Genomic DNA, 8,592 nt, shown 5'->3' with positions numbered 1-8,592 from the left:
AGGCGGTCTCGAGGAAGCTCCATGCAAACTCCCATAGGCGGAGCACCAGCCTTCCCTCTAGTTAATAGTAAGAAACCATGATTCAGTATCTGCTAAGAACTAAAACTTGTAGTATACCCTGCAGCAGTGGTGGAATGCTGAAAACAGTGGCGAGACTGATATACCGCAGAATGAAGCTGCAAAAAAGGGTGTAACACCACTGTTTGTTGAAGCTTTTGAGTATCAGCAATAGGCTCGGACATCAAGAGAAGTGGTTCAAGCCAATACTTGTAGAGAGATTAAAATGTCTATGCAATGCTGCCCAACATCCAGGAAATGTCCTCACTTGAAAACTGCTGGGTTTGCAAATAAAAAATTTTACTCATTACCACATACAAGATGGACGCAACAAAGTTCAACCTCAAAAGTCTCCTCAAAAATAAATGAAAAAATTCACAGGGACACCGAATTTTCTTGTTTGTTGGCAAGGCAAGAGGATTAGAAGCTGTTGATGCCTCTGAACCTTGGCCATAGGTACAGATCACAAAACTGACAGCAGAAGTCAGCAAAATATGTTATAAAATACCAAAACAAGAGGCTTATTACAACATCTTAGCTTTGGGATATATGCATTCAAAAAAAGCAGTAGCGTTCATGCTGCATACTTCTTGCCAAAGCTCATGCTATAATACCTGAGCTACATGAAATGAAATTACAATTGGACTACAATGAAATGACATTTGAGACGAATGACATCCGAGACTCCTAATGCCATAGAGACTAGATGAAGTTCCACAGTGTTTCACAATGATGTCCAAAGGCAGTAGGAAACTGCAACATTCAATCGCAATACTGCTGTGGCTTTGCTGCCACCAAGTGTCATTATTTTTTGTCTGTTCATTCATTTTGTATATCACATCTGAAATTTTAAATTATAAACGAAGATGAGAGAGGAGCCACCTACAATAGTTTTCAGTTTCCTTTGAGGATGGCAGCATGATGCCTCTAACTATGAAACTATGGCAAAAGCCAAACCCGACAAGATAAAAGATGGCCACTGCAGTCGCCATGCTGTGCAGCTACACAGACCAGAGTAAATAAATGGACTATCACATGTCTGTTAAATTTTTTTCACTTTTTTAACTAAAAGCACATATTTGATCGCAAATTTTTGTTTCTAAAATGATAGCGTGAAGACATTGAATACAAGAGTAAACATTGGCACTTCTAAGACATCCGAAACTCTCCACTGTCTCTGCAATGAACTGTCGAGTCAAACAACATCTGAACAAAGCACCGGAGGAAAACTTGGTGCAGAAGCACAAGACTGGTAATTGTGTCAATTGGCATGTGGCATGATGGCATTTCAAGCAGCAGTATAGCATGGCTGTAAAATACGATTTTATGCGACATTACCAGAGGTCCTCTAGATATCAAAGCCTTTGCTTTGCTGATATTGTTTACATCACACTCCAATGTCTACACGTTCATTGGCATGAACATTCGGAGGATATTTATGATGGTGAAAAAAAAAACTTACAGTTACCAATCTTGTGATTTGGCATCCCACCACTGCCACCAATGTTGCGGCTTTGAGGTGGTCCCGTAACGCTCGCCACCCGTTTTGTGACAGAGCGTTGCCAGTTCTCTAGTCGGTAGCAAAGACTCCGAGTCAGGCGTCGGTGGGAATAACTAAAGGGATTTTATACATTATGTACAGAGCATTATACAGACGAGATCGGCATGGAGGCCGAGAGCTAACCGTAAACGCAACTGTTCTCGCACGGCGACGTCCGGCTAGGCTCCAACGCGTCGCACATCTCACTCCCCTCGTGAGCGACACTCGGCTCACTGTGGGTCGGTCTCTTTAGAACGGGCTCAGTAGAACGGAGTGCTCTCCAGGCGGCAGCGTTGGGGCTTATAAAGCCCAGAGAAACGGTTGTCACTCAAACAGTCCAATACAAAGCCAGCACTTGACGGCCGTCCGAGAGGCCCAACCAGCGACCGCGCCGATCACCCGCTTCAAGTTTGCCGTGCCAGAGGGAAAAGAGAACCGGCGCCTGGGTCTCTAGCAATGTTGCTGCACATTTGGACATGCCGCTCGCCGATGCTTCTGGCGCCGCTGCCTGGCGGCGCAGCATCTTAACTTCTCAAGGAAGCGTTTGGGCGCTGTTGCCTTGCGGCGCAGCACCGGGCTTGGCCAAGGGCGTTCGCAGGAGAAATTTTGCATCTTGTTGATTTGGAATCCGGGCTGGTTGTCCAGGCACAACAGCATCCCCGCCGCCAGATAAGGCGCCGGGAAGACTAGCTGTTTTCACGTGGGTCGGATGCCAGGTGCGCACATTCGTCAGGCTCTTCCAAGTTCACGTCCAGTGTCCGGACGCCAGGTAGCTTCACGGGCCCAGGTACCACTCGCCGGGCCAGGATCGCCGCTCACAGTTGTCGCCAAGGCACTTCGACCAGCTTCGCTCGGGTCGTTCCGATGCCCTTGCTTTTTGCCACTGGTCATGGTTGGTCGTTCAGCAGCTTGCAAAGCCGACTGGAAAAGGGCAACACCCAACACAAGCAAGTGCCTTCTGTCTCCCGTCAAACACCAGACAAGGCCATAATCCAAATCAACCTAAGTTGCTGTCCCCCCTTTTTGCTCCCGCTGCAACAAGAGGCAGGTGTACAATCTGATACACAAGGTTCAAACAACCATTTTTCAAATTAACAACACGCCAAAATATCAGGAACCATTATAATCAGCAATAATAATGAATATAGAATGATCCCCTTGAAATCACTAGGACCAAAAACACACTACTGAGGAAGCAAATGAGGTCATTCAATTTTGCCCCAAGCTACTTCCTGTTCACAACTAGCACAGCTGACCATGCATTCTTCCTTTCTGTTCTGCGTAGCAGCAGATACTACGACAGCGGTTGTAATGCGCCAAACTAGCACCACAAAACAGTGCCGAGGCAGGAGCGTACTCCAATACTTAATGCAGGTGAAAAGGCAGCATCTCTGAGAGTTTACACCAGCTACCTAAGTTACAGTGGCCCACAGAGGCTTTGCTAGCTGTTCCATGTCTGCGGACACTAGCTCCTCACAAATGCTGCAAGTAACTTCACTTGCAAAACCACGTAACAAAGCTTACATAAATAACCAAAATTATACACGAGGCTTCCATGCGAGTGACTACATCATAATGGCGCATGAGATCCTTTGCTATACTTCCGCGCGTCAGCACATGCTCTCAAAATGAGCAGCTCAGCTAAACATATGCACAAGTGCATGCTGGAACACAACTTGCATTGAACCTCAAGATAAGTGATGCGATGAAAAGAACAAAACATAACAAGATAATCGCGAGGGTGAGATTACCACTCTGAACGAACTCATTTCTGCTACAGTGCTCGTTTGCACTCTGAACTGTGCAGCACTTAGGTTACATCATGAGCAGCCATTTTTAGGCTACATCATTAGGGCAAGAAAACACGAAAAGTATAAAATGCGCTCAAAAGGCTCAAAACCTGTTTAACTTTCGTCTTTCTGCCACTGGGAAAAGAAACAAAAAGCAAACACTAATAAGTTTACACTTAACCACTCAATACCAGACTACATTACAAAAGTACCAATATTGTTCCTTCATAACATTTCCTTCTATCAGAAAATGCTTAGTATAAACGTCATGTCAAAAAATATATATGCATATAAAAGGAAGACAAATAAAAGAATTTGCAGAGTACCAGGACAACAATGAAGAAGGTAGGCAAAACATTTCAGAAAACTGGAGGAGCTTGAGCCCGAGCTGGAATATCAAATGCACATAATGTACAGTCGTGAGCAATATAATAGCAAACAAACTTTTCGCACAAAATTTCACATATTCTGGTTACTTCACAACTTAACTTGAGAATGACTTTAGGATATTATAAAGCAAGAGAAAAACTAGTTTCAAAACAAAAAAAAACTGTGGTTGTCACACATAATTATGAAGTAATCAATAAATTAATGCTCGAACCTTGTTCTCTCTCATAGTTCTCATGACTTTACATTATGTATTCATTCCTCCTCCTTCAAACAGAGAATTGGAAGGAATATGATGGGAAAGAAAGTTCAGCTTCCATTGCAGTCCACGAAACAATCACAAAGTTGCGTGACTGCTATTTACATGCAATGCCAAATAAGGTACCTTTGACCAGATGCTCATCACTGAAGGATTTGGCTATGCTCTCTGTGTGACAGGAAAAATTTTGGTGCACCTAATTTCGCACCCAGGAAGTGCGTTAAAATGACTGGATACACTATTTTAAAGGATATGTGCATCAAGCCGTTGCTCTTCATACAATGGTAGCAGTAGTTTTGGAAGGTTCTTCTTCTTGACACCTGCATTTCTTTTCCTGTTAGTACTGGTTCTGATGCATGAAAAATCAAAGAAAAGCTGCTTAAGTACAATAAAAACTCCAGTGCCACAAGCAGCATTGTTTATATGCTTTGTGTACTGAACAGTCAGGATGAGAGATGAATCAGCATATGCAAGGAAGATTATTTAGTGCAATGGAAGGGGGTACTGCGGGTTTTCTGTGATGCAGAGGCTGCTGTAAATAAGATGAAATACAATTTGTCCCAATGTGAAATGATGGAAGCAGAGAGAACCTCCTTTCAAAGGAGCCAGGCAGCGTGCTACTTAACTGCTGGCCAGCGGTACAAGCTGGTATGCCCTCTATATGCGGTACCTTCTCCAGAAGCTCTTGTAAGTCACCATATCATGCAGTTTTGCAAATGCTGGCATAATGCATATGTCGCCAAGGCTTTCGTAGAAAATACAGTTCTGGTACAACTGGACTCAGCATTCGTTCTGCAACTACAGACACAAGAGAACAGATACGCCAAAACAAAAACAGCGCAATCTATGCTATTTTGTCGACAGCATTCATAACCATTACTGAAAAAATTAGGTGTGGACAGTTCAGTGGCCCACTTGCCAGCAAGCCAGTCACAGCAGTACACAGATGCCTACTCATTTTTCTTCGGGTGACATGTCAGTGCAGTTCGACCTTTAAGTCTATTTTGTATATAATTTTTTGGGGCACACTTGCCCGCGGGTGCACATGGTGGGCTACAGTCAACCATGAAGTGGTGAACGCCCCACAATGGAGGCCTCCAAACCAATGGCAAGCAGGTGTAAGGCTATGGTAGCGATTGGTTGGTAGTACAATTGGTGAATAACACTGCAAGGCTTACATAGCACGGGAGGACCAAGACAAACAAAAGAAAGCCCGTGTCTTGGTCCTCCCGCATTGAACAGCCCTTGCTAGGTGCAAAATGATTGACCACAGCATCATGGCAGTGAGTCGCCACTGCTAGCTGGAGGGCTTCCTTAGAGGTCATTTTCTGTTTTGTGCCAAATTATAAAATAATGGTCGCCAAATGGCTTATACAACTCCACAATTTCCAGCGAAATTGGAAATCAGAGACCAACCTGACCGCACCGGTGTTTGGGCCGGCGAGCATGAAGACGCAGCATGCCGTGAGCTGATACGAGCTGAGCTGCCCACACTCGATCCTGCACAGTTCTAACTCAGATACGCTGCAACAACGAACACATCAACCGGTTTGCGCTTGTGTGCACACGTTTGGCTTGTTGCTTATTTTGGTACAAAAATGACAGATGCCGTTTGCTTACTAATTTGTCTGGTAGCCTTGGTGCATCTTAACAGAAAAACAAAAAGCAGAAAAAGAAGCACAATAAAACACACACACAAACACGCTGCTTGGTGCGAAAGAAGAAGAAGGGGGAAAAAGCACAGGATGGTGTATAACACATCAAGTAGTCTGGATGATCCCAGGTAGTTTAGAAAAGTCCACTGTACTGCACACTTTTTTGCGGTCCTCAAGAGGGTAAAGGATCTCCCAAGCATCTCATAAAGGCATGCCTAGGTGATGCAGATGTGTGCTCATTCTATTTTGTGTGTCCTTGTACTTAGCACAATCCCGCGAGATGTGTCAGTCTGTTTCAAACTGACAGAAAGAACAATTTGGGATGGAAGGCGGCCTAGCCAGGAGAGCCTGTATGTGCAGTTGGTGTGCTGGCGTAACAGTGTGGAGGTCTCCAAATGACGGAAACCTCCCGTGACTAGACGAGGCTCCTCTGCTGAAAGGCCAGGGGAGAGGGATGCAAAATGGTTGCGAACAGTGGCGATTTGGAGCCACTGAGTGTCAACATTTATGCCAGCTTCTGAAAGATGCTGTAGCCTCAAGAGAGAGGGAAGCATGGCATTGTCCACAGGCTTTCGAAGACGCTGGACAGTGGGCTTGTAACAAGTTATTACCACCACAACTTGTTTTGCCTTTAACGTCGAATAAATCGCAGTCATTTCCGCGTGCGTCAATGAGACTATGCCACCATAATTTTCAGTACACTGTTGTCCTGTTTCAAGTACAAAAAAAGTGCTAACGTTGAACTGCGTGTATCTTTGTTAACTGAGGCTTCTATACATGAAGGCTAGTTGGGGTGTGCCCTGTCTAAGCACTGCATAGTGCAGCCCTCTGCGAACGCGGCTGTTGGGGTGCATCTAGATCTCATCCGCGGAACACTGTCTACACAGCCGAGGTCTACTTTCTCCCATGGTGCAAGCAGGAGGCTATGTGGTACAGCTATGTGCTGAGGCCTCCATCCGAAGTACAACAACGCGTTGAATATGGCCACAGAGCAAGATTTCTTACGCATGTTCAAACGGTGCAGGAGGCGTTTTCCAGCTGCTGTTTCAATTAGTCAGAGGAATTGTGACAGCAGGCGCTGTGATGCAAGTAGATGCAATATTGTGGCTCTAGCTTCCGTATGTGCCAAGTCATTGGCTGCTCCAGGTGGCAGGCCCAGGCACACATGCAGTCCCTTTCAGTGAAGTGCCTCAAGCTTCTGGTACTGAATGACACTGGGGGAAGTGTAAGGAGCAATAAAAAGGGCTCGACTTGAACAAGGGATATGTGTAAGGTCAGCATGGAGTCCGGAGAGTTTCCCCAAGAGGAGCTCGCTATTTGACAAATGCAGTTCGCAGCATCTGAGGCTGCTTTTAATGCCGACCTCAGCCTCGACAGTCTTCCAAGAGAAACATGAAGTGATCGTGTCCCCTAAGAATTTTTTTTTTTCGAGTTCACTGTAGCCTAGCGGCTCTTAGATGAACGTCCACTTTGCCACCACGGCTTATCTTTCGACGGAAGAACATGTAAGCAGTTTACTCCATAGGGAGCATTAATCCGACCGCCTTGAGGTACTCTTCAATGGACATAATGGCAACTTGAGCCAGTACTTGGATGTTCCTTGCTTGATGTTAGACACCAAGATGCAGATATTGTCAGAATAGATGCAAATGTTAAGACAACTTGATATACTTGATAGGGAGCGTGGAAGTCCTGCTAAGAGGGTATTAAAGAGAGAAACGAAAAAAGGATGCTTCCCCATGGAAGGCTGCTTTTGCATGACCTCCTGGAACTTAATGCAGTGCCAGTACCCACATGAAATACACACTCTATGAAGAGGCTAGCTAGAAAGATATGTAATCTCCCTGTGAGTCCTTTCGCTGACAGTACTCTGAAAAGTGAAGCTGGATCAACGCTATTGAAGGCTCAGTGTACATCAAAAAATATTGCCACTGCAGAAAAACCTCTGGCCTTACTGCAGTCTGTTGAGCTGATAAAATCCAGGCCACTGTCACTGGCACTAAGTTGTTTGGTTTTGGTATTTTAGGGGTTTAATGTCCCAAAGCGACTCAACCTACGAAAGCCACCTAAGCAGAGGGCTCCGAATAATTTCAACCACCTGGGGTTCTATAACGTGTACTGACATTGCATAGTACATGGGCCTCTAGCATTTCCCTCCATCAAAATTCGACCGCCGTAGTTGGTCACTAAGTCATTTGCGAAATCTGATGATGCAGTGCGGGAGTAAGCTGTCTGTCCACCCATCATTCACATCTCATAATGAGCATGCGTATAGGCGGGATATGCATAGGTGGGATGCATTCCATTGCAGTCTTAAGCATTTTTTGGCAGCCAGCTGTTTACATTGGTTAGATGTAGTACTCATCTGCACAGAATGTCAAGCATTGACATTATGTACCTTCATCTTTTTGTCTCAATATCTTCATGCGCTTTGTAACTATGCATTTGTGCATCCATTTTGGCATCTGCTGTGATGACTCATGCCAACTTTTTGACCCTTTTACAAAAGTCCTGACGCCTTAGAGGCAGCTTTAAAAGCCTTGCAACCTTTGAAAGAGGTGTTGCGAAGACCATTGCAACTGGGTCTTTCCACTTAGTTTCCAGTGGGCAATTTTTGACGGCATGATCTCCGCCACATTTTTGACAAGTGGTGTCCCCTTGGCAATGCTTTGCAACATACCCCAACTTCTGGCATTGAAAGCACCCCAGTGGAGGTTAAAAAAATTCACTTACCTCATGCCTTATAAAGCTCAGGTTAACAATTGTGGGACAATCCATGTTGGTGTGGAACGCTAGAACAACTTTGTCCATTGCTCACGTCTGCAGTTCACCACGGGGGTCATTGAAGCGCGTTATGCATCGCATGTGGATTACTCCTTTAGGGGCAACTATCCCAGTAGTTCT

The 8,592-nt window shown here is 45.1% G+C and overlaps 1 long non-coding RNA gene across 1 annotated transcript; it reads right to left on the bottom strand.

Annotated features, from left to right (window-relative positions):
- Nucleotides 1-464: 464 nt before the first annotated feature.
- On the bottom strand, nt 465-7,971 carry LOC144106621 (uncharacterized). The gene is made up of 2 exons (XR_013309063.1): nt 5,450-7,971; nt 465-2,518 (listed from the first exon to the last, which is right to left on the bottom strand). It is a non-coding gene; the product is annotated as an uncharacterized LOC144106621 (long non-coding RNA).
- Nucleotides 7,972-8,592: the final 621 nt, after the last annotated feature.

This window comes from Amblyomma americanum, chromosome 10 (genome assembly GCF_052857255.1).
Source record: "Amblyomma americanum isolate KBUSLIRL-KWMA chromosome 10, ASM5285725v1, whole genome shotgun sequence".
Taxonomy (NCBI): Eukaryota; Metazoa; Arthropoda; class Arachnida; order Ixodida; family Ixodidae; genus Amblyomma; species Amblyomma americanum.
This window is presented reverse-complemented; position numbering and strand designations above follow the sequence as displayed.